At 46.9% G+C, this 27,690-nt stretch overlaps 1 long non-coding RNA gene across 1 annotated transcript; it reads left to right on the top strand.

Annotated features, from left to right (window-relative positions):
- Window positions 1-538: 538 nt before the first annotated feature.
- Window positions 539-17,000, top strand: LOC138793379 (uncharacterized). The gene is made up of 3 exons (XR_011363249.1): window positions 539-611; window positions 12,083-12,250; window positions 16,786-17,000. It is a non-coding gene; the product is annotated as an uncharacterized lncRNA (long non-coding RNA).
- Window positions 17,001-27,690: the final 10,690 nt, after the last annotated feature.

The raw sequence follows: 27,690 nt of genomic DNA, 5'->3' as shown, positions 1-27,690 counted from the left end.
ATACCTCCTGCAGGCTCTAGATGTCCCCGCAGTACCATCCTACACAGTCAGTGACAGACAGTAAGCTACGTTGTGCCGTTCATATAATCTTATGAGTTACTAGAAGTGATCAAGTCGGTATTATTGGCCGTGTAACAAGATATGGACTGTCTAGTCCTTTTTTTTTCAAAGTCGCCAGGTCCCCCCTGATCATCTTACCCCATGACAGACCCCACCATGTAATAGTAACTGGATAACTGGTGTAGTACTGCAGGATGGCCGCTAGGGGCAGTGTACCTCTATAGTTCTATACTTTCCTATGGAGCGTCCTAAGAGGGGAACAGATGTGGCCAACCATTTCTACCTACCCCAACCATTGACTCTGGAACTGCCATTAACCTATAAAGTACCAACCAAGTATGACCCCCCTCAGGAGACCCCCCCCAGTGAATAAAGATCCCCTATGTTGCCCATAGCAACCAATCACAGCTTGGCTTTCACTTCTCACATTGCTCTGGTAAAATGAAAGCTGAGCTGTGATTGGTTGCTATGGGCAAAAGAGAATCTTACTATGAGACAGCGCTATATATCTCCTCCATAGACCCCAGACAGACCCTGTTTATAGGCCTCAGGTCAGACCACTCTGCATATATCTACCCCAGTATATACAGAGACCCCAGACTAGACCTCCCCTGTATATACAGTCCTCAGACCTTGTATTTACAGAGCATCTACCCCCATTATATACAGAGACCCCAGACTAGACCTCCCCTGTATATACAGTCCTCAGACCTTGTATTTATAGAGCATCTACCCCATTATATACAGAGACCCCAGACTAGACCTCCCCTGTATATACAGACCCCAGACCTTGTGTTTACAGAGCATCTACCCCCATTATATACAGAGACCCCAGACTAGACCTCCCCTGTATATACAGACCCCAGACCAGACCTCCATTGTACACCCAGAACATACCCGCAGATATATACAGACCCCAGACCTTGTATTTACAGAGCATCTACCTCCAGTATATACAGAGACCCCAGACTAGACCTCCCCTGTATATACAGACCCCAGACCAGACCTCCATTGTACACCCAGAACATACCCGCAGATATATACAGACCCCAGACCTTGTATTTACAGAGCATCTACCTCCAGTATATACAGAGACCCCAGACTAGACCTCCCCTGTATATACAGACCCCAGACCAGACCTCCATTGTACACCCAGAACATACCCGCAGATATATACAGACCCCAGACCTTGTATTTACAGAGCATCTACCCCCAGTATATACAGAGACCCTAGATCACACCTCCCTTCTATATACAGACCCCAGACCAGACCTCCATTGTACACCCAGAACATACCCGCAGATATATACAGACCCCAGACCTTGTATTTACAGAGCATCTACCTCCAGTATATATAGAGACCCCAGACTAGACCTCCCCTGTATATACAGACCCCAGACCAGACCTCCATTCAGGGGCGCCGCAATGATGAGGCGACCTGAGTCGTCTGCCTCAGGCGGCGCCACCAGCTGTCTTCATGGGGGCGGCATTCAGCTTTAACCAGAGGGCACATGGTGCACGTGCACCGGGCCCACTGGTTAAAGGGGCCCCCCGAGCAGGCCGGCCGTTGCTATGTGCGACCAATGCGGTCGCACAGGGCTCCGGCCACCAGCCTGTCAGGGGGGAGCGCCATGGATGGGTAATCTACTTACCCCTCCATGGCGCCCCCTGCAGGGCCCCCCCGTCCGCCGCTGCCCCCGTCCGCTGCTGCTGCGGCGCTTCAGCGCTGCAGCAGCAGCGACACTGACAGAGAGAGAGCCATTGGCTCCCTCCCTGTCAGTCACTCTTGTGGCCGCACTTCCTGCGGTCACAAGAGGCCGCACTCTCCCTCTAGCGGCCGACGTCACTGGAGCGTCGGCGCGAGGGTGAGGGGAGTGCAGCCTCTTGTGACCGGAGGAAGTGCGGCCACAGGAGGGAAGAGAAGAGGAACGCGTGGACCCAGGTGAGTAACAGTGTTTGTTTTTTTCAATGTTATATGGGAGGGGGAGCTATATACTACGGGGGGGGGGGGGGTTTAGGGGGGGCACAGGGGGCTATATACTATGGGGGGGCACAGGGGGCTATATACTATGGGGGAGGACGGGGCTATATACTATAGGGGAGGACAGGGGGCTATATACTATGGGGGAGCACAGGGGGCTATATACTACTGGGGAGCACAGGGGAGCTATATACTATGGGGGAGCACAGGGGGGCTATATACTATGGGGGAGCACAGGGGGCTATATACTATGGGGGAGCACAGGAGGCTATATACTATGGGGGAGCACAGGGGAGCTATATACTATGGGGAGCACAGGGAAGCTATATACTATGGGGGAGCACAAGGGGCTATATACTACTGGGGAGCACAGGGGAGCTATATACTATGGGGGAGCACAGGGGAATATATACTATGGGGGAGCACAGGGGAGCTATATACTACTGGGGAGCACAGGGGAGCTATATACTACTGGGGAGCACAGGGGAGCTATATACTACTGGGGAGCACAGGGGGCTATATACTACTGGGGAGCACAGGGGGCTATTTACTATGGGGGAGCACAGGGGGCTATATACTATGGGGGAGCACAGGGGGGCTATATACTGTGGGGGAGCACAGGGAGCTATATACTAGTGGGGAGCACAGGGGGCTATATACTACTGGGGAGCACAGGGAGCTTTATACAATGGGGGAGCTTAGGGGGCTATATACTATGGGGGAGCACAGGGGAGCTATATACTATGGGGGAGCACAGGGGGCTATATACTATGGGGGAGCACAGGGGAGCTATATACTATGGGGGAGCACAGGGGACCTATATACTATGGGAGAGCACAGGGGACTATATACTACTGGGGAGCACAGGGGTCTATATACTATGGGGAGCACAGGGGAGCTATATACTACTGGGGAGCACAGGGGAGCTATATACTACTGGGGAGCACAGGGGGCTATATACTACTGGGGAGCACAGGGGGCTATTTACTATGGGGGAGCACAGGGGGCTATATACTATGGGGGAGCACAGGGGAGCTATATACTGTGGGGGAGCACAGGGAGCTATATACTACTGGGGAGCACAGGGGGCTATATACTACTGGGGAGCACAGGGAGCTTTATACAATGGGGGAGCTTAGGGGGCTATATACTATGGGGGAGCACAGGGGAGCTATATACTATGGGGGAGCACAGGGGGCTATATACTATGGGGGAGCACAGGGGAGCTATATACTATGGGGGAGCACAGGGGACCTATATACTATGGGAGAGCACAGGGGACTATATACTACTGGGGAGCACAGGGGTCTATATACTATGGGGAGCACAGGGAATCTATATACTATGGGGGAGCACAGGGGGCTATATACTACTGGGGAGCACAGGGGGCTATATACTATGGGGGAGCACAGGGGGCTATATACTATGGGGGAGCACAGGGGAGCTATATACTATGGGGGAGCACAGGGGGCTATATACTATGGGGGAGCACAGGGGAGCTATATACTATGGGGGAGCACAGGGGACCTATATACTATGGGAGAGCACAGGGGACTATATACTACTGGGGAGCACAGGGGTCTATATACTATGGGGAGCACAGGGAATCTATATACTATGGGGGAGCACAGGGGGCTATATACTATGGGGGAGCACAGGGGGGCTATATACTATGGGGGAGCACAGGGGGCTATATACTATGGGGGAGCACAGGGGAGCTATATACTATGGGGGAGCACAGGGGAGCTATATACTACTGGGGAGCACAGGGGAGCTATATACTACTGGGGAGCACAGGGGAGCTATATACTACTGGGGAGCACAGGGGGCTATATACTACTGGGGAGCACAGGGGGCTATATACTACTGGGGAGCACAGAGGGGCTATATACTATGGGGGAGCACAGGGGAATATATACTATGGGGGAGCACTGGGGAGCTATATACTATTGGGGAGCACAGGGGACTATATACTATTGGGGAGCACAGGGGAGGTATATACTATTGGTGAGCACAGGGAGCTATATCATATTGAGGAGCACAGGGGTCTATATACTATGGGGGAGAGCACAGGGGGGCTATATATTATGGAGAGCACAGGGGGGCTATATACTATTGGGGAGAGCACAGGGGGCTATATACTATTGGGGGGAGCACAGGGGGGCTATATACTATTGGGGGAGAGCACAGGGGGGCTATATACTATTGTGGGAGAGCATAGGGGTCTATATACTATTGGAGAGCACAGGGGGACTATATACTATTGGGGGAGAGCACAGGGGGGCTATATACTATTGTGGGAGAGCACAGGGGGGCTATATACTATTGTGGGAGAGCACAGGGGGGCTATATACTACTGGGGAGAGTGCACAGGGGGGCTATATACTAATAGGGGAGCGCACAGGAGGGCTGTATATAACTGGAGGAGCACATGAGGGTCTATATACTACAGGGACACCTTAAAACTATGGAGGCACAGAGGGGTGTAACTATGTAGGAGTACAGAGGGGTGTAACTACTGTATAGGGGTACAAGGGACCTAACTACTGGATGTGTTGGAGCCTAAAATATTTGTCTGGCAGATTCTGGAGAGAAGATTCACAGCCAGGAGAAGACTTCAAGGTGGCCCAGGCTGGATGGAGAGAAAAAGAAAAGGTGACAGACTCTGATTGGAGAAAACACCCCCGGTGAGTCACTGGATGTAACTGCACTCTGTTATAGGATTGTAGTGTTAGGGGTCATGATGTGGCGGTATTATGTAATGGTATCATTGGTAATATCTTTCTGTTTTGTTTAGTGCAGTTTTTATGTAATATGTAATCACTGTATTGTGGAAATAGTGTTATAAGGTAACTACTGTATGTATTGGGGCTCTTGATACAGTGTGGGGGCAAATTCAGTACATTATACAATGTGCAGAAAGGTAAGGGGGGGGGCACTCTTGAGGGCTGTGCACTGGGCCCACCAATGTATTAAAACGGCTCTGGCGGCATTCAGTGGCAGATTATAATATGGGCGGTTCGGGCGGCCGCCCACATTATAATCCGCCACTGATTGTACCATGTACCGGAGTCCCCCCGCGCCCGGGCAGTATCTGTAATGAGATGCTGTGAGCGGGGGAGACTGTATTCATAAGCGCCCCGCTGTACTAAATCAGCCGCACCGTGCTGATACTACAGCGCGGCGCTTATGAATACAGTCCCCCCCGCTCACAGCATCTCATTACAGATACTGCCCGGGCGCGGGGGGGGCTCCAGTACATGCAGACGGATCACGGAACGTGGGAATGCAGCCTTAGTCCCCCGGGTGATGTGCGGCTGCCGGGGGTGTCCCGTCCTGTCCCCGGCAGCGCACGCATCAGAGAGCTCCCTGTGCGCCGGAGTCACAGGCGCACGGGGAGCTCTGTGATGCGCGCGCTGCCGGGGACAGGACGGGACACCCCGGGCAGCCGCACATCAGCCGGGACCAGACCAGAGAGGCTCGACGGGGGAATGGAGGGTAGGTGAGTTGTGTGCTGTTTTTTGTTTTTGTTTTACCTGCTGTGCAGGGGGGGGGGGGAGAGGGGGACCATCTATAAGGTAGGGTGGAAAGAGGGGGACGATCTATAAGGGAGGGGGGAAAGAGGGGGACGATCTATAAGGGAGGGGGGAAAGAGGGGGACGATCTATAAGGGGGGACCATCTATAAGGGGGGGGACCATCTATAAGGGAGGGGGGAAAGAGGGGGACCATCTATAAGGTAGGGGGGGAAGGGGACCATCTATAAGGGAGGGGGGAAAGAGGGGGACCATCTATAAGGTAGGGGGGGGAAGGGGACCATCTATAAGGGAGGGGGGGAAAGAGGGGGACCATCTATAAGGGAGGGGGGAAAGAGGGGGACCATCTATAAGGGAGGGGGGAAAGAGGGGACGATCTATAAGGGAGGGGGGAAAGAGGGGGACGATCTATAAGGGGGGGGGGCCATCTATAAGGGAGGAAGAGAGGGAAGAGGGGGACCATCTATAGGGGGGGAAGGGGACCATCTATAAGGGAGGGGGGAAAGAGGGGGACCATCTATAAGGGGGGGAGAGGGAAGAGGGGGACCATCTATAAGGGGGGGGGGGAGAGGGGGACCATCTATAAGGGGGGGGAGAGAGGGAAGAGGGGGACCAACTATAAGGGAGGGGGGAGAGGGAGACCATCTATAAGGGAGGGGGGAGAGGGGGACCATCTATAAGGGAGGGGGGAGAGGGGGACCATCTATAAGGGGGGGAGAGGGGGACCATCTATAAGGGAGAGGGGACCATCTATAAGGGGGGGAAGAGGGGGACCATCTATAAGGGGGGAAGAGGGGGACCATCTCCTAAAAGATCAGCACCCTCCTCTCCTGACATCCTCTGTGCTGCTGGGACTTCTCCTATAGGATTAGCACCCTCCTCTCCTGACATCCTCTGTGCTGCTGGGACCTCTCCTATAGGATTAGCACCCTCATCTCCTGACATCCTCTGTGCTGCTGGGACCTCTCCTATAGGATTAGCCCCCTCCTCTCCTGACATCCTCTGTGCTGCTGGGACCTCTCCTATAAAGTCAGCCCCCTCCTCTCCTGACATCCTCTGTGCAGCAAGGGACCAAACATTATGTTTATTGGGGACAGCAGTGGGGGGGGGGGGGGGGCAGTAGTGGATTATAATGTGGGCGGATTGACCGGGGGGGGGGGGGGGGCGTCATTCTATAGTTCGCCTCGGGCAGCAGAGAGGCTAGAATCACCCCTGCCTCCATTGTACACCCAGAACGTACCCGCAGATATATACAGACCCCAGACCTTGTATTTACAGAGCATCTACCCCCAGTATATACAGAGACCCTAGATCAGACCTCTCTTCTATATACAGACCCCAGACCAGACCTCCATTGTACACCCAGAACGTACCCGCAGATATATACAGACCCCAGACCTTGTATTTACAGAGCATCTACCCCCAGTATATATAGAGACCCCAGACTAGACCTCCCTTGTATATACACATACCTCCCAACTTTGAGTGCAAAGAGGGACATAGACACGCCCCAACCAAACAAAAACCACGCCCCTAACCACACACTCATTCCTCAAGACACGTCCCCTAACCACGGCCAAACATTTCTCCCACAATCACAAGGTAGCGCACCACTGATTTTATTATGCCACCTCTGCTACTGAATAAAATCCACTGTACAAGGATCACCTCATCCAGTCATATAGAGGTAGTGCCAGCCCTACACAGGTTCTGTACACCATATACATTACAGTGCAGTTATATCCAGTGACTCACAGGGGACGTCTTCTTTGATCAGAGTTGTTCCCCTTTCATTTTCTTCTCCATCTGTCCTGGGCCATTATGAGAACTTCTCCGAGCCACGAATCCACAGAATCTGCCAGACAGACATATTAGGCTCCTCGCTCTGGCACCATCCTCATCTCTCTACACACTGCACATCTGTATTTTCCCCTTTACACCCTCATTTAGTGAGTATATGCCCCCCCCATGTGTTATCCCCTTATAGTATATGCCCCCCCCTGTTATCCCACTTATAAATGGCCCCCTCTGTGTTGTCTATTGCCCTTATAGATGGTCCCCCTGTGTTGTCCATCGCTCTTATAGATGGCCCCCTTACACATGTCCCCCCTTATAGATTGGTCTCTAATAAATGTCCCCTCTTATAGATTGCTCCCTTATAATGTCCCCCTTATAGATTACCCCTTATAAATGTCCCCTCTTATAGATTGCTCCCTTATAACGTCCCCCTTATAGATTGCTCCCTTATACATGTCCCCCTTATAGATTGCCCCCTTATACATGTCCCCCCTTAAAGATTGCCCCCTTATACATGTCCCCCTTAAAGATTGCCCCCTTATACATGTCCCCCCTTATAGATTACCCCTTATAAATGTCCCCTCTTATAGATTGTCCTCTTATACATGTCCCCCTTATAGATTACCCCTTATAAATGTCCCCTCTTATAGATTGCCCCCTTATACATGTCCCCCTTAAAGATTGCCCCCTTATACATGTCCCCCCTTATAGATTACCCCTTATAAATGTCCCCTCTTATAGATTGCTCCCTTATAACGTCCCCCTTATAGATTGCTCCCTTATACATGTCCCCCTTATAGATTGCTCCCTTATACATGTCCCCCTTATAGATTGCCCCCTTATACATGTCCCCCCTTAAAGATTGCCCCCTTATACATGTCCCCCCTTAAAGATTGCCCCCTTATACATGTCCCCTCTTATAGATTGTCCTCTTATACATGTCCCCCCTTATAGATTGCCCCTTTATACATGTCCCCCTTATACATGTCCCCTCTTATATATTGCCCCCTTATACATGTCCTTTCTTATAGATTGTCCTCTTATACATGTCCCCTCTTATAGATTGCCCCCTGATACATGTCCCCCTTATAGATTGTCCTCTTATACATGTCCCCCTTATACATGTCCCCTCTTATATATTGCCCCCTTATACATGTCCTTTCTTATAGATTGCCCCATTATACATGTCCTTTCTTATAGATTGTCCTCTTATACATGTCCCCTCTTATAGATTGCCCCCTGATACATGTCCCCCTTATAGATTGCCCCTTGTACATGTGCCCCTTATAGATTGCTCCCTAATACATGTCCACCTCCTTATGTTGTTCACCAGACAAAAAAAAACAAAACACAACTCACCTAACACCTTGCTCTTTTACAGACCACAGACCAGACCCTTGTGTATCCAGGCAATATTTTTGCTTTCTAAAAGTAACTTAGCTTCTCCCGACTTTGGCTCTCGATATCATCACTTTCCTAGCACCACCATATAGAGAGTACTGCACCCTGCACCCTCAGACCAGTGACCATATACAGTCCAATAGGCAGTATATAATCAGCAAATACCAAGATAGGGCCTGGTCCAGCACCTCTTCTATTCTTAAAAGCCCTTAGGATCAACCTTATTACTTCTTGGCCCTTACACCCCCTACTGTTCACCAGGTAGATGATCATATGAGTTAGATCAGGACGATCTCGAAACTCGGATCACCCAAACTCCCAGTGTGTGGGCCATAACCCACCTCTTCCCCATCCTGGTCTTCGGGGAGTCAGTTCTATTACCAATATGGCCCCAACTATCATTATATCACAGCCAGTGGGTATTTGTTAATAGCCTGGAATAGCCCTGGTGGATTTTCCGGTCTCACTCCCTTTGGAATTGCTTTTCTACCTTCTTAAGCCACCAGTTTACACTCGTAGTCATCTTGTCGGAGAGACCCACCTCCTGTGACGTTGCGATATCTCAGGCTACTATTCTGCCGAATACACCAAGTTGCCAAGTTCTGTGTTGAGGCGCTAAAGCTTAAAGGGGTATTCCAGCCTAAAACTCTATACATTCTCTATGGAGACACCAGAATAAGCCGAGTGCTATACTCGTCTCTCTATGGCGTTCCATTCATTCTCTATGGAGCCGCCAGAATAAGCCAAGTTCTGTACTCGTCTCTCTATGGCGTTCCATTCATTCTCTATGGAGCCACCGGAGAGAGCAACTAGGATTTTACTTTATTTTGCGCTTTAACCAACAGTGTTCTCTTTGGTCTCCCAGAGATCAGTGATGTGTTAAACGTTGGAGTACAGAACTCCGCTCTTTCCGGTGGCTCCATAGAGAATGAATAGAGCCACGGGTCACAAGCAGTACACACGGCTCTATTCAAAACATAGTAGTCAAGGGCCCAATATGGAGATCACCGGAGAGTACGGAGGACAGACCCCCCCGCGATCTTTTACTTGTGGATAGGGGACAAGTTAGTTTTAAGTTGGAATACCCCTTTAATGGTTATATTCACACTAGGTCACACTATTTCTTGAATGTTTCGAGAAATACAAAATTATAGGAATATAACAATATTCAAAGGTCCCCAAAAGTCAGGTTCTAAACACAAGGGCCTCACCCATGGTCTGTTACATCACACAGGTCCACATCTGCCTCCCAATACCAGCTGTATGTCTGGTCATCTCTCCTCTCTAGCAGCCCCTGCACTTAGGGGCTCTGACCACAACTTGGTTTCCCACCGAGTTATATCCCAGATGTCCTCTTGGACTTCCCCACCCCACACTGCTTCCAGGGGAATGGTAACCAATAGATAACCCAGACTGGCAATGCCGGGCCCTGATACAGACCGGCAGGGCAACCAAATCCTATGGCTGTTACCTACTGGCCCACCAGGACATGAATCCCCCCCCCCCAATCTCTTAACAAAACCTTACTAGAGCCTGGATTTCACCCCACCACAGCTGGCAACATACTGGTAAACCATACTGGGCCGACTTTATCCCCATAGTCTCAGTAGACTCACCAGGGCTATATACAAAAATCAGACTCCCCTTCCCCAGGCTGGGGTGCCCTGCTCTGTTTTGTTTCAGTCCACAAAATGGCTGACATGGAGGAGCATGTGACCAGGCCCTGTCCCCTGTGTCCTCCATGGACATATACAGGCTCAGTGGTGGACACTGGGGGGGCGGGGCCTGGTCACATGATCCTCCATGTCAGCAATCTTATGGACCAAAACACCACAGAGCAGGGCAGCACAGCATGGAGGAGGGGAGTCTGATATTAGCTCTATGAGGTACACGGGGAGCTGCTGTCAGTATATACAGTGAGTACAGGGAGCTGCTGTCAGTATATACAGTGAGTACACTTAATAATACCGTACACTGAGCAATTTTACTATAAAGTGGCCAACCTCTTTAAGCTGGATCTGCTTGTTGACATAGTTAATAAGGTTGAAAGAAGACAAGAGTTCATCAGGTTCAACATACAGAAACCCTTCTGTGTTGATCCAGAGGAAGGCAAAAACCCCTATGAGGCAGATGACAATTGCTCCATCACAGGGAGAAAACTCCTTCCCGACTCCAATGGCGATCAGAACAATCCCTGGATCAGCGTCCTATCACATGTAATCTAATGCCCATAACTTGTCATATTATATTTACCAAGAAAAGCATCCAGGCCTCCCTTGAACTTATTTAATGAATCAGCCATGAAAATATAATGTGGCAGAGAGTTCCACAGTCTTACCGCTCGTACAGTAAAGAATCCGCTGATGGTGAAATCTTCTTTCCTCTAGACGTAGAGTATGCCCCCTTGTCATGGTTACAGACCTAGGAGTAAAAAGACCACTACAAAGATCTCTGTACTGTCCATTCATATATTTGTATATTGTGATCAGATCGCCCCTAAGACGTCTTTTTTCTAGGGTAAATAACCCCAAGCTTGATAACCTGTCCTGGTACTGTAACCCACCCATTCCCTTAATGACCTTTGTTGCCCTCTTCTGCACCCGCTCCAGTTCAGCCGTGTCCTTCTTATATACCGGTGCCCAAAACTGTACACAGTATATACCATATGTGGTCTGACCAGTGACTTATATAGAGGTAACACTATGTTCTCATCTCTAGCATCTATACCTCTTTTGATGCATCCCATTATTTTAGTAGCCTCGGCAGCTGTTGCCTGGCACTGATCACTATAGATGAGGTTACTGTCCACCAATACCCCCAGGTCCTTTTCGGAAGCAGTTTTACCCAGTGTTTTATTATTTAGCACATAACTGTACTTATTATTTCTATGGCCCAAGTGCATAACCTTACATTTATCCACATTAAACTTCATTTGCCATTTCTCTGCCCAAGCCTCCAGCTTCTCTAAATCCCTCTGTAATATGATATTATCCTCCTCTGTGGTGAATACTCTACCCAGTTTAGTATCTTCTGCAAAAATAGAGATTCTACTCTGTAGCCCCTCTACAAGATCATTAATAAAAATATTAAAAAGAAGTGGACCCAACACTGACCCCTGAGGTACCCCACTAGTAACGAAAACCCAATCTGAGTATGTTCCATCAATGACCACCCTCTGTTTTCTATACTCAACCAGTTACTTACCCATTTGCCTATATTTTCCCCTAGTCCCAGCATCCTCATTTTATAGACCAACCTTTCATGCGGCACAGTATCAAATGCCTGGTGTTGTTTGTGTTGATCTGTAGAAGAAGCATCACAGGGAGGCGGCCATGTATCCTTAAAGAACATGGAGGGAAGTGACTGGCGGCGGTGTCTGTGACGGCTGACGGTATGACATCAGCGGAGAAGTCACGATTTTTACTCGCTTGTTTTATGTTGTTTTTCCCACGGACTGAAGTGTTCTCCAAGTCAAGGTGAGTTATTCTCCAGGATTAGTCACTGTCTCCAAGCAGCCGAGCTCTGCGCAGTGGTGACAGGACAGCGTCTATCCATCACTTCATCTGACTCCTCATGTCAGCAGTTACCGGGGGAGGAAAAGGGATCACATCCAAGAGTGATGGCGGCAATCACTCAGATCACCGGGGTACAGGCGGCATAGTGTGAGCTAAAGATAGATATTATACAGAGAGATACATTATACACCCAGGAGGAGGAGTATAGGAGCAGTATTATAGTAGTTATATTCCTGTATATAGGAGCAGTATTATAGTAGTTATATTCCTGTATATAGGAGCAGTATTATAGTAGTTATTGGTATGGATGTAGAGTACGGTCGGCACTGCCGGTATTCCTAGCGTGTAAGACTGAATGTGATCCAACCTGAATCAACTGATGCGGCGGGGTGCTCCCAGGGAGACAAGATAGCGTTTAAAATCACAGGTAGAAAGAAAGACTGGGGCACTCACCGGACTTGCAACTTCAGTTTATTTGCGGTATGGCTTCAATCCTAAGGTGAGGGAGGACAGATGGAATGGCGGGCGCTTACACCCCCAGAATTCTGATGTTTTTTATGCAGCCGAGAGGTACTAGTATCAGCCATAGGTGTGAGGTGCAGCACTCTTTTTCTTCCCTGAACCGCATTATAGTAGTTATATTCCTGTATATAGGAGCAGTATTATAGTAGTTATATTCCTGTATATAGGGGCAGTATTATAGTAGTTATATTCCTGTATATAGGAGCAGTATTATAGTAGTTATGAGGATAAGGAAACAGAAGCGGGCACTCATCGGTGGTGTGCGTAGACCGGATGAAGCGCGTCATAGCGTGAAACAATTGTAGTCTACTCGTAAGACGTGTTTGCTCCGCACACCCTTCCTGCATGTTGAAGTGATTCCTCAATAAACCGATTTGAAGACGCACACCACTGGTGAGTGCCCGCTTCTGTTTCCTTATCCTCTTCACTATATGTTATCTGCCACTAAGCGGAGCACCGCTAGGTTTTTCTGTCTCATCGGGATTCAGCTGCCTCTGTATAGTCCTTGCTCCAGGTGCCGGAGATTACCTGGGTGGTGCCGTCCACCTCTCCCCCCGTAGATTATAGTAGTTATATTCTTGTATATAGGGGCAGTATTATAGTAGTTATATTCTTGTATATAGGAGGCAGTATTATAGTAGTTATATTCCTGTATATAGGAGCAGTATTATAGTAGTTATATTCCTGTATATAGGAGCAGTATTATAGTAGTTATATTCTTGTATATAGGAGCAGTATTATAGTAGTTATATTCTTGTATATAGGAGCAGTATTATAGTAGTTATATTCCTGTATATAGGAGCAGTATTAGAGTAGTTATATTCTTGTATATAAGAGCAGTATTATAGTAGTTATATTCCTGTATATAGGAGCAGTATTAGAGTAGTTATATTCTTGTATATAAGAGCAGTATTATAGTAGTTATATTCCTGTATATAGGAGCAGTATTATAGTAGTTATATTCCTGTATATAGGAGCAGTATTATAGTAGTTATATTCCTGTATATAGGGGGCAGTATTATAGCAGTTATATTCTTGTACATAGGGGCAGTATTATAGTAGTTATATCCCTGTATATAGGTGCAGTATTATAGTAGTTATATTCTTGTATATAAGAGCAGTATTATAGTAGTTATATTCTTGTATATAGGAGCAGTATTATAGTAGTTATATTCCTGTATATAGGGGCAGTATTATAGTAGTTATATTCCTGTATATAGGAGCAGTATTATAGTAGTTATATTCCTGTATATAGGAGCAGTATTATAGTAGTTATATTCCTGTATATAGGGAGCAGTATTATAGTAGTTATATTCCTGTATATAGGAGCAGTATTATAGTAGTTATATTCCGGTATATAGGAAGCAGTATTATAGTAGTTATATTCTTGTATATAGGAGCAGTATTATAGTAGTTATATTCTTGTATATAGGGATCAGTATTATAGTAGATATATTCCTGTATATAGGAGCAGTATTATAGTAGTTATGCGGTTCAGGGAAGAAAAAGAGTGCTGCACCTCACACCTATGGCTGATACTAGTGCCCCTAGGCTAGTCCACACCGTGCCAGTCAGTGGCCACCAACCCCGCAGGCACGCACAGTCAGGGAACGGGGGCCATGGGACGGCCCTGCGACCCCCATGTCACAGGACCAGACCCAAAAACACCACACCAGAACCCGGCCAGCACCGCCGGCGAAGAAGGTCGCCCCCAAACAGCACAAGTCTGGATGAGGTATTGCACTCACCATAGCTGCGGCAAACAGAATGGGAAAAAAACAGGAGGGATTAAAACCATGTGCACTCAGGTGTCTCCTGCTAATTGTGGTCATGTGGGTCTCACCAGGAGGAGTGCAATACACGGAGAAAAGAGAGAAACAAAATGCGGTTCAGGGAAGAAAAAGAGTGCTGCACCTCACACCTATGGCTGATACTAGTGCCCCTAGGCTAAATAAAAAACACATCAGAATTTTGTGTATGAATTGATCAAGCCATACTGCCCCATGTACCTCGTGCCGGTATCTGATACACATGGGTCCCTACACTAAGTCCACACTGTGCCAGTCAGTGGCCACCAACCCCGCAGGCACGCACAGTCAGGGAACGGGGGCCATGGGACGGCCCTGCGACCCCCATGTCACAGGACCAGACCCAAAAACACCTGCGGGGGTGGTGGTCACTGACCGGCACAGTGTGGACTTAGTGTAGGGACCCATGTGTATCAGATACCTGCACGAGGTACATGGGGCAGTGTGGCTTGATCAATTCACATACAGAATTCTGATGTTTTTTATGCAGCCGAGAGGTACTAGTATCAGCCATAGGTGTGAGGTGCAGCACTCTTTTTCTTCCCTGAACCGTATTTTGTTTCTCTCTTTTCTCCGTGTTTTGCACTCCTCCTGGTGAGACCCACATGACCGCAATTAGCAGGAGACACCTGAGTGCTCATGGTTTTAATCCCTCCTGTCTGTCCCATTCTATCTTTGATAGCTATGGTGAGTGCAATACCTTATCCAGACTTGTGCTGTTTGGGGGCAGCTTCCTCCGCCGGTGGTGCTGGCTGGGTTTTGGTGTGGCATTTTTGGGACTGGTCCTGTGGCATGGGGGTTACAGGGCCGTTCCATGGCCTCCCTTCCCTGACTGTGCACGCCTGCGGGGGTGGTGGTCACTGACCGGCACAGTGTGGACTTAGTGTAGGGACCCATGTGTATCAGATACCTGCACGAGGTACATGGGGCAGTGTGGCTTGATCAATTCACATACAGAATTCTGATGTTTTTTATGCAGCCGAGAGGTACTAGTATCAGCCATAGGTGTGAGGTGCAGCACTCTTTTTCTTCCCTGAACCGTATTTTGTTTCTCTCTTTTCTCCGTGTTTTGCACTCCTCCTGGTGAGACCCACATGACCGCAATTAGCAGGAGACACCTGAGTGCTCATGGTTTTAATCCCTCCTGTCTGTCCCATTCTATCTTTGATAGCTATGGTGAGTGCAATACCTTATCCAGACTTGTGCTGTTTGGGGGCAGCTTCCTCCGCCGGTGGTGCTGGCTGGGTTTTGGTGTGGCATTTTTGGGACTGGTCCTGTGGCATGGGGGTTACAGGGCCGTTCCATGGCCTCCCTTACCTGACTTTGCACGCCTGCGGGGGTGGTGGTCACTGACTGGCACAGTGTGGACTTAGTGTAGGGACCCATGTGTATCAGATACCTGCACGAGGTACATGGGGCAGTGTGGCTTGATCAATTCACATACAGAATTCTGATGTTTTTTATGCAGCCGAGAGGTACTAGTATCAGCCATAGGTGTGAGGTGCAGCACTCTTTTTCTTCCCTGAACCGTATTATAGTAGTTATATTCTTGTATATAGGAGCAGTATTATAGTAGTTATATTCCTGTATATAGGAGCAGTATTATAGTAGTTATATTCTTGTATCTAGGAGTAGTATTATAGTAGTTAGATTCTTGTATATAGAGGGTAGTATTATAGTAGTTATATTCCTGTATATAGGAGCAGTATTATAGTAGTTATATTCCTGTATATAGGAGCAGTATTATAGTAGTTATATTCCTGTATATAGGAGCAGTATTATATTAGTTATATTCCTGTATATAGGAGCAGTATTATAGTAGTTATTTTCTTGTATCTAGGAGTAGTATTATAGTAGTTATATTCTTGTATATAGAGGGTAGTATTATAGTAATTACACCATGTATATACTTGTCGGAGTAATTCCTGCACCTGTCATGTTAATATTGGTGGTGTCTGGAAGCGGCCCTATAAATATCTTTTTTTCTGGTAATGTAGAGGATTTAGCAGTAATTCTGGGAATAGCAGAGCGTCGATCCTCAGAAATGCCTAGTAATGTCAGGAACGCTGGACTTTTCGTCTCCATGTTATTAGTCATGATGCGCAGCGACTCCATTGTTGTACTTAAGGCGTCCTTCTCTAAACAATGGCTTCCTTCTTTTTACAGAATCTGGTGAGACATTGTAACAGGTCCGGGTGACAGGTATTCACTTTAACCCCCTCTGACTGGCGAATGGAAACTTGCGGCCGCTGCCAGTGGAATGATGAAGTATTCCTTATAAACATGTTCTTATGACAGCAGACCGCCTCAGTATCAAAATATATTATCCGCTATTTCCTTGCACCGGGCTGTGAAAGAGGCAGTGTGTGATCCTGGCCCCCCGCTCCATCTGTTGCAGAACCATTTTTATTTTGCTGCTCTTAATAGGACGAATCTTCCAGTATAAACACTGGTAATTGGGGGAGGACGGGGCCAAATGTTTGTTCGCCCCCCCGCGAAGCCCTCGAAGGCTCTTAAGTCATCGATGTTGACTTATCTATTGTAGATGCTGAATGCGCGTCGGCCACAATGTGGCCATTCAGGTAGGAGTAAAACATGCGTCATATGGCCACGGTTATGTTACATGGGTGTACTAGGGCAGGTTTACTTGCAGGTTGATATGATGTAAGTTCGTTAGTTTTTTCCCCATAGATTGCAGCTTCTGTGGCACTATATGACTATATGTCCTACCTCTTACCTTCCGTACACTGAAGGACTAAAATTCTGCTCATTCTGATCTGTCTGTTTCATGAATAAAAAGCATTAGCAGTAGAAATAGAAAATAAATCTTATACTCACCTTCCTTACTCCCCTGCCGCCACAACTGTGGCAGAGTCCCTGCTGAGTTTCACCTTCTTCTGTTACTTCTCAGCCAGTCAGTGGCTACAGTGGTGTCCCTGCCCATCAGTGTAGTTGGAATGACATAAGGAAGTGATTCACAGCATGGACTGCAGTGGAGGAGCGAGGAGGGTAAGTAAAGGTTTTTTTTTTCTATTTTTACCTGCACCCTGAGCCCAAATAGATAATAAAAATTCTTGAATGTCCCTTTAAACTTTACATCAACATACAGATGTAGATACCAAATCCAGGTTAGTGTAAGTCCTCATTTACACTTCTGTATAAAGATAGAGTTGGCATACGGATGCATGATAAGGCATAAAAAGAAAAAAAAAGTGATACTCACCTGCCCCGATCTCCCTGCATCTGTCCTGACAGTGTGCAGTCCTGAAAAGTACTTCCTGCTTTAAACTCTGGCTCAGCCAAATAGTGGATGAGCTATGGCCAGTGATTGGCTTCTAGCGACCCAGAGCAAGAGCAGGAAACAATTAAGACTTCATTACATGAGTCATCCCTGTACAGTGACATCACTGTGTGCAGTATTTCTGTATTATTACATCACTGTATATGTAATCCCTGTACTGTTAAATCACTGAGTGCAATAACTCTGTATTATGACATCATTACAGTCATCCATCTGCCACGCTCCCGATATACCTGCTGTTATTATAAGGAGTGGGGGGCAGTATAAGATCCCCCAGGCTCCTGATATACCTGCTGTTATTATGAGGAGTGGGGGGGGGGCAGTATAAGATCCCTCAGGCTCCCGATATACCTTCTCTATTATTATGAGGAGTGGGGGGCAGTATGAGGTCCCCCAGGCTCCCGATATACCTTCTCTATTATTATGAGGAGTGGGGGGCAGTATGAGGTCCCCCAGGCTCCCGATATACCTTCTCTATTATTATGAGGAGTGGGGGGCAGTATAAGATCCCCCAGGCTCCCAATATACCTGCTCTATTATTATGAGGAGTGGGGGGCAGTATAAGATCCCCAGGCTCCGGATATACCTGCTCTGTTATTATGAGGAGTGGGGGGGGGGGCAGTATAAGATCCCCAGGCTCCGGATATACCTGCTCTGTTATTATGAGGAGTGGTGGGGGGGGGGGGGGGGGCAGTATAAGATCCCCAGGCTCCGGATATACCTGCTCTGTTATTATGAGGAGTGGGGGGGGGGCAGTATAAGATCCCCAGGCTCCGGATATACCTGCTCTGTTATTATGAGGAGTGGGGGGGGGGGGCAGTATAAGATCCCCCAGGCTCCAGATAAACCTTCTCTATTATTATGAGGAGTGGGGGGCAGTATAAGATCCCCCAGGCTGTCGATATACCTGCCCTGTTATTATGAGGAGTGGGGGGCAGTATATGAACCCTCAGGCTCCGGATATACCCTCAGAGCAGTATAAGATCCCCCAGGCTCCGGATATACCTGCCCTGTTATTATGAGGAGTAGGGGGCAGTATAAGATCTGCCATACTCTAGATATTCCTGCTCTGTTATTATGAGGAGTGGGGGGCAGTATAAGATCCCCCAGGCTGCCGATATACCTGCCCTGTTATTATGAGGAGTGGGGGGGGGGGCAGTGTAAGATCCCCCAGGCTGCCGATATACCTGCCCTGTTATTATGAGGAGTGGGGGGGGGGGGCAGTGTTAGATCCCCCAGGCTCCCGATATACCTTCTCTATTATTATGAGGAGTGGGGGGCAGTATGAGGTCCCCCAGGCTCCCGATATACCTTCTCTATTATTATGAGGAGTGGGGGGCAGTATAAGATCCCCCAGGCTCCCAATATACCTGCTCTATTATTATGAGGAGTGGGGGGCAGTATAAGATCCCTCAGGCTCCCAATATACCTGCACTATTATTATGAACAGTGTGGGGGGGGGGCAGTATAAGATCCCTCAGGCTCCCGATATACCTTCTCTTTTATTATGAGGAGGTGGGGGGCAGTATATGATATGCCAGGCTCCGGATATACCTGCTCTGTTATTATGAGGAGTGGGGGGCAGTATAGGATCTGCCAGGCTCCCGATATACCTGCTGTGTTATTATGAGGATTGGGGGGGCAGTATAAGATCTGCCATACTCTAGGTATTCCTGCTCTGTTATTATGAGGAGTGGGGGGGGGGGGGCAGTATAAGATCCCCAGGCTCCGGATATACCTGCTCTGTTATTATGAGGAGTGGGGGGGGGGGCAGTATAAGATCCCCCAGGCTCCCGATAAACCTTCTCTATTATTATGAGGAGTGGGGGGCAGTATAAGATCCCCCAGGCTGTCGATATACCTGCCCTGTTATTGTGAGGAGTGGGGGGCAGTATATGAACCCTCAGGCTCCGGATATACCCTCAGAGCAGTATAAGATCCCCCAGGCTCCGGATATACCTGCCCTGTTATTATGAGGAGTGGGGGGCAGTATAAGATCTGCCATACTCTAGATATTCCTGCTCTGTTATTATGAGGAGTGGGGGGCAGTATAAGATCCCCCAGGCTGCCGATATACCTGCCCTGTTATTATGAGGAGTGGGGGGCAGTATATGAACCCTCAGGCTCCCGTTATATCTGCTCTGTTATTATGAGGAGTGGGGGGCAGTATATGATATGCCAGGCTCCAGATATACCTGCCCTGTTATTATGAGGAGTGTGTGTGTGGGGGGGGGGGGGGGCAGTATAAGATCCCCCAGGCTCCGGATATACCTGCCCTGTTATTATGAGGAGTGGGGGGCAGTATATGATATGCCAGGCTCCGGATATACCTGCCCTGTTATTATGAGGAGTAGGGGGCAGTATATGATATGCCAGGCTCCGGATATACCTGCCCTGTTATTATGAGGAGTGGGGGGCAGTATAAGATCCGCCGGGCTCCGGATATACCTGCCCTGTTATTATGAGGAGTACGGGGCAGTATAAGATCTGCCAGGCTCCGGATATACCTGCCCTGTTATTATGAGGAGTGGGGGGCAGTATAAGATCCGCCGGGCTCCAGTGATACCTGCGGCTCAGCTACGCGGTGTATCGCACTTGTCCTGCACAGACCACCAAGCATCGTGCTTCCAGTATCCTGGATTTTTCTCTGTGGTCTTGCGGTTTATTTTGTATTTATAGAAAACTTTCTTTTTCCATTACTATTACATGCAGTTTTCTCAGCCGCCGGCTGTCCGGTCTGCTCCCTGGCACTAGACAGGTCTCTTAAAGGAAAACTCCACTATTAGTCAGCCCTTTACTAATTCTCCTGGAAATCTATATATAATACTAGGTAATACTTTTCAGTAGTTTTTTTATGTAATAATATTGAGTTACATGATGTTTCTGGGATTATGATTTCTGCTTGTTTCTGCTTGTGGGAGATCAGGTTGTTAGGTCACATGTCTCACAATGGGTGGCACTGAAGGAGTTGTCTGACTTTTAATGGGAGAATTTTTGACTAAATTGTATGAATTAATCCATCCAGTAGTCTGGATTTTGGCTTTCTACAAATCTCATTCCCAAAAATGGGTGTTTTGGTGCATTACCAGGGTGGGGCTTATTGACTTTATGACAAGGAGGATGCAGATACACTAAGGGCTCATTTACGCGATCCAAGACGCGAATCAGAGGAGAATCCCCCAGGCCGGAGCCTACCGGGCGGGTGATCCATGCCGCGATCCCCACTAGGACATGTCCTGCTTTTTCGCGGTGCGAGTCGTGGCATAGATCATGTGAATGGCTGCATTCACTTCAATGGTCCTTAAAATTGTCCGTGGTCGTGGATCCGCGACCACAGACAATTTTACGGGACGTGTGAATGCAGCCTAAAGAGTAGCGGAACCACTTGGAGGTTCTTGTTTCTGCTAGGGAGAGTTAGTCCAGGGTTTCCAAAGGATCATTTGAAGAGACAGTGAAGGTTATATTGTGATAGATTAGAATTCAGGGAATAGTTCTAAGGTAAGATTAGAGACGTTTAGGGTCATCTTTTCCTACATTATCGTTTCTTTGTTCCATCATCTGTTCATTTCTAGTTCCAGTTGTCTATTGATGAGACAAGATGAGAAGAAGACAAGAAGAAATGGTCAAAAATTTCAGGCTGCTCCAAATGGAACAAGAACAAAGAATTTTTTGGTAGATCCAGGAGTAAAATGGATCTTATTGCTCAACCATGGAGTGATGAGGGAAGGATCCTGGGGCACTGACTGAAGTCAGGTGGGTTTAGTGCTTACTTGAAAGGCAAAGAGTCACCATGTACACGAGACCCACAACCAGAATGACTAGGAGAATGATAGAGGACACCCAGAAAGTTGAGCCTGCATATTTTTACACATTCCCACTCTTGTACGTAATTGAAATGTAAAGTTGGCATCAACTTATTGGGGACCGCACCATCATGCAATGTGCACGGACTCAACTATTCTCTACTGGAAGTTGAAAATTCTTTGACACCATAAGTTGTAGGATACAAAAAGAGCATCTAAAAAGAACCACTATTGGATTCTCCATGAACTTTTTCAATGCTGAATTGAGGAATGGATTCTGCCATGTCTAGTTTAGAATGTTCTCCTTTACTTTGGAAGAGTCTGTGGACCATGACAATCCTTAAGAGTTGTCAAAAGAGTTACTTTTAGAGAGAAGAGTTTCTCACTTCAATGAGATCCTTTCTTTACTCAAATGAGATATGAAGCAGGCTAAAAGGAAGAGAGAGGCGCCATAGGGTAATAACATCAATACTCGGGTGGGAAGGGGGAGCACATATGGTTATGCTCACCTTTTTGTGTTGTACAAAGAGTACAACACCTTGTAGCGCTATCAACGAAGACAGACGGAGTAGCCGCAGCAGCCAGTCCAAGAGTTTGCTGTCGAGGATCCTGAGCCACGAGATCCCGATGCCGGAGAATAGAGATGTGTCACAGCCTCAGAGTTATGCCGGGCTAGAGTAAAAGGACCTTGTTCGGCGCTGAACGGTACCTGATACCTGTTTAGTTCAAACAGGTATATTGAAGAGATGTTCAAACAGGTATATTGAAGAGATGATTTATTGTCTCAGTAACAACGCGTTTCGAAGGTGTAGTACCTCTTTATCAAGTTAAAAGAGACATATCTATATGTCTCTTTTAACTTGATAAAGAGGTACTACACCTCGAAACGCGTTGTTTCTGAGACAATAAATCATCTCTTCAATATACCTGTTTGAACTAAAGTACCGTTCAGCGCCGAACAAGGTCCTTTTACTCTAGCCCGGCATAACTCTGAGGCTGTGACACATCTCCTTTCTTTACTCAAATGTAAATCATGGTGTGATGGACAGATCATTACCAACAAAACAGCCCTAATGGACGAAATGAATCCCACAAAAAACATGCATCATACCATAACACGGGAAACCGGTGGGACGCAAGTAGCGGATTTCACGCGGCAAAGGAGTTGGCCGAACTTGTGGAACGTTCACTCTTCAAACAGCATTAAGAGCCGCTCAATTAGTCCTTGCCGTGTTCCTGGTATCATGTTTTCTATGGCATTTGGCAGGCTGAGATTTACTTGAGTCCATTTTTTTTAATTTTTGCTTTCTTAAGAGAATATTAAGAATCGTAGTGGAATTTACTGTCAGGATTGGCACTTAGGCACCTTCTTGGCACATGGCACGAGGAGAAGGGCTTCATAAATTGAAACCCAATGCCCTAGATGAATAGGAGAGCTATTGAGGAACCTGTTTAACTTACAGTCACTTGTAATCACTGTTATGTGGACCTTGGGCCTCCTAGACTGAACTACTATGTTCTCTAGTAAAGTGCAGTCACGGGAAAGAAATTGTAACAAGAAGAAATGAACATAACTATTACTGCCCTGAACAAGAGCAATGTCATGTAAGAGCCAAGCTGGACCACCAATGTTAAGCTGGCCAAACACATAAGATAAATGATCCCACCATACACCATGGAGTGAAAATGGGGACAAGGCTATGACCAAACTCCTTTGGTGTCAAGTTGTCTTTCCCGAGAACAAAAGCATGGTGCAGTTGAAATCCAACATACCCAAGTCAGGAGGCCAACATATTAAATGGTCGTATGGCCCTGCTGAAATACATAGGTCTAATGTATATGACTTGCTAAGAAATTCATGCATTGTTTGCTCCCTTCAGTGTACTGCTCCTACCAGCAGACAGAGCCACTCGGTTATCTTCTGTCTATGTGTCCTGATGCACATGTATACGCTGTCTCTGCTTTCTTAGGAGCTGGCGTACACATCTATGTCCGTTCCCACCAGACACCTCTTATATCAGACGCGCCTACTGTTACGGATCTCCCTAAGCGCTAAGGGTCCTAATTCTCTAGTGTTCCTATGTATCTTTTTGTTTATTTTTTGAAGCATTTGACCCCTTCCATCACATTTTTATTGCCTGCTGCCTTTTACTCTACTGTATCTCCTGTGTCTGACCTCGGCCAATTTCTGCCCTGAAAACCTGTGCTGCTCGATCTGACCTATTTGCATGTCCATTGACTATGAATGAACAATGCCAGACCTCTCCTGTCAATATTTTGGTATCTCCATGACCATAACCTATACTGTCATCACTTCTAGATATAGCCTAGACAAAGTCCAGATTCTTGTTGATGGGTGAATTCTGGGGGACCACCCTCTGGAGAGACCCAAAGCCAGACCAGTCAGGTGGTCCAGTTGGTCAACATAATGCTGACCATTACACCCAATCAAAGTAGGATTTGTTAAAAGACCATCCTACAACTTTGACTTTTTTATGTTGTTATAAGAGTTTTCTCTCAGGAAATGTTTTTTGGTACTGGAGAAACTGAGGTCCAGAGTCTAAGGAATCTGTCAATTCTTCTGCTGTAAACTCCAAATGGAGGTAGACTAGACTCTCCCAATTACCAGTCGGATTACTAAGTCATTGTCCCCAAATAGTAGTATTACACAGCTAAGTTAGTTTCAAGCAGAAGAAAGTCAAGAAAGATGCATGGGGTCATCACTAGAAGAGCTGCCAGGATAAAACAAACCAGAAGTCAATAAAAACATTATTAGGAAATAGGAGGGATCGAAACCAAGAGTTGAATAACAAATATCAGACAAAAAAAATAGGGAAAAAACAATATATAGGCAAAAAAAAAAACAAGATGAAGGTCAAGGTTATTTAGAGACAAGGCAAAGCAGTGGCAAACTAGCCCATATGGATATTGGATATCCTCAGAATGGCTCAGACCTCACAGAGATCCGACATGGTGGGAGCATGGTGTGTTGAAAGATGAGTAACAGGGTCGAAGAATGTTGCCAAACCTGAACATTTCGGGATGTCCACTTAAGAGCATGACCTTCATCAAGATACTGTAAAAGCCAAGTCCATAAATTGTTTAGGCTCTGGATGGGTCCTGTATAAATACTAGGTCAGAAGGCCATAGACTGGATTCAGCTGTGTTAAACATCACTGACCCTTAAAGAACTGGAGGTACAACAGAGCATCGCAATGCTGGAGAGAAATTGTAGCCCGGAACAGTAACATTAAGGTAAGAACGTGGAAAATCTATGTTGCAATTCTCATGGCACCAATTCCATTTGTCGACCATGAGCTATATTTACATCTGCGTAAAGTGGACAATATAAATGATGTTCATGCAGAGGAGAATAACAAAGCATGTAAAAAGAAAATCTAAGAATTTGGACTCCATAGGCCACCATACTTCTAGTATCACCATGAATCATGTCCTAGTACATAGCCTGAATATTGTTAGTGTAACCAATAGTTTTACAGTCCCCATAGTGTTCTCTATATCCACATGTTGATGGTGGAGATCTTGATATATACTTTAATTACCTGCAGTAAAGTTATGGAAGAGTGAATGCATGTTTGTACTGCCGGGGACTGGTCCTGTTTTTGGACATTATTTCCAATGAGTAAATCTGGTCTTCTTTAAAGGAAGAGAATCATTATGTTGGGTGATTAACCAGGACTCCGCGTCAGGTCCCGTGTATATATTTGGACTTGGCTTCCGCAGCCCATCGTTCAGGCCTCGTAGCCCTCGAGTGACCCTGTCCTAATTTAATAAATGATAATAAACAGCTGTCCATCTCTTAACCTAATAAACTATGATGACCAAATAATCTGTTTTCCATATTGCATGAAGTCATGGGAGGATTTCGAGCTGAGGTCATTCTGGAATAGACCTTTAGCTGCTCCTCTTAAAGGGGTTGAGGTGGACCATTAGGAAAGAGAGGGTGTCTGCTCATAAAGCATCCGACCCACTTCCATCGCTTGCATCCAGCTATCTGCCATTTCTCAGCAACAAAACACAAATAACAATCCCCTAGACATCAAGACGTCTGGAGCGTCTTACGATGAGAAATCCCGCACACCTGCTAGGGTCTGCCCTACCATAAAACATCCCAAACAACAGTAAACATCCATATCTCATCCTGACAACTGTCATGGAAAGAATTCATTATCTGTCCTCCGAATTACAAGCTTTATAGTACCTGGAGCCTTCACCGTGACATTGTCTTATATCTTGTTTATTAGTGTTTGCTCTCCATGACTGTGATGTCATGTTATGATGATGTCATAGTTCATTCTGGAGGGAACAATGTTAACGTTCTTTGGACACATTGTATTGTACTGTGTAAGAAGTAGATGATTTCATGGGTAACCATCAGTTGCTGAGAACTATTGCAACTCTTGGGTACTGCATATGGCTCAGGTGCTCTTGAAGGGAGAAAGGAGCCATAGCCAAACTTCTCTGATCGAGGTCTACCTCCCCGAAAACCAAACCAACATTCCCCATCCTTGTCTCTTCACACCCCCCACATTTACTGTCAGAAAAGATTCAAGAGAAGAGACCACCATACATATTAATGGTCGGCCGATCCTGCTTCATTATTAATGGCAAGTATCTTAGTTACTCCAATTGTTATATTGCTCATAGACTGGTTATGATCTCAATTGTCAATGGTGGCACCACCTATAGTGTTTTTTTTTTTATTGAAATTTTATTATTTTATCAGACAACAAACAATCTCCATAAAATCACGTCAACAGTACCATAACTTAGATCCCCCCACCCACCCTGACCTAGAACAACTGTCCAAATAAACCCCTACTCCCATACATAACTTTTTTCCCCTGTGGGGTCACCCCGCGAAGTACTGAATTGCACTTTATAAGCAGCCAATCTCTACCTCCAGCGTCCACCTCCCATAACTAGTTCAAAATCTCTTTACTCTAACTGCACAAGGGGACCACCCCCACCCGCGCCCCCAGCCAGGCCAAACCGGATCACACAAAATAATAACTCAAAACAATACACTAAATAAAACAAAATTGAAAAAAATATCAAACCAAAATTTAGCAGCCTTCTGATCCTATGGCTCTTAACAGCAGACCATGCAACGTCAGCCCTCCTCGCCCACCAAACCTACTTACACACATTGAATCTGCCAGTGCCAGCCAACCACCTTCTCAGATGGACGCCCAACCCTCGGCAGACTCACCACTATTCTATGTCATAATTGCCCCAAACCTCCCCAGCTTCACTGCGGAGGCTTAGTACTTCTTCCTCTTTCCCCTGATAACCAGTCAACCATTTATTATGCTCAACAAGGCCTCCAGAGAAAACAGATTCTTTAAACACTCGTCACAAAGGCCGCGTCCCGGCATGGTCCACCCAAAGCCGGAAAAACAGGACATGTCGCCTGCCTTTACTTACTTTACTTTAACATATACTCACCTAAACAAGAAAAAAAAAATCTATATATGTACTACCTATCTATCTGGCCAAGCCTGAACTCAGGGCGCGACCCCCGCCCGAGCGGACACAAGGCCACTCACAGTATCTTCCCCATAACTTAACACGCAAACTCCGGTGCCCCGCGCGTACCCCACCGGACACAACCATGCAGTACACTTGATGACAATAATTCCTAGCCCAACCCTTCCCCCACCCCCAGTGCCAAGAAAAGGAAAACATAAAAGAAAAAAAATAAAAACAAATCTATACTCCATATATTCTTCTGCAGCATTCCGATTCTTCGACCCTCAGTGGCTGATCCCCCATCCAATTCCTCATAATCACCAACTTAGCATAAAGAAACAATCTCAAAACAGAGTTCAGGCACCATCTATAGTTATGTTGTTATCGTACCTATGAAGGCAGTCAATGTACACTGCTATAGGGCCCATGGAAAGAAGGGACCCAGCTCAGGTTTTCACCAACCATCTTTCTTAT

This window comes from Dendropsophus ebraccatus, chromosome 5 (assembly GCF_027789765.1).
Source record: "Dendropsophus ebraccatus isolate aDenEbr1 chromosome 5, aDenEbr1.pat, whole genome shotgun sequence".
Lineage (NCBI taxonomy): Eukaryota > Metazoa > Chordata > Amphibia > Anura > Hylidae > Dendropsophus > Dendropsophus ebraccatus.
The sequence above is the reverse complement of the archived record's forward strand: the minus strand, read 5'-3'. Positions and strand labels throughout refer to the sequence as shown.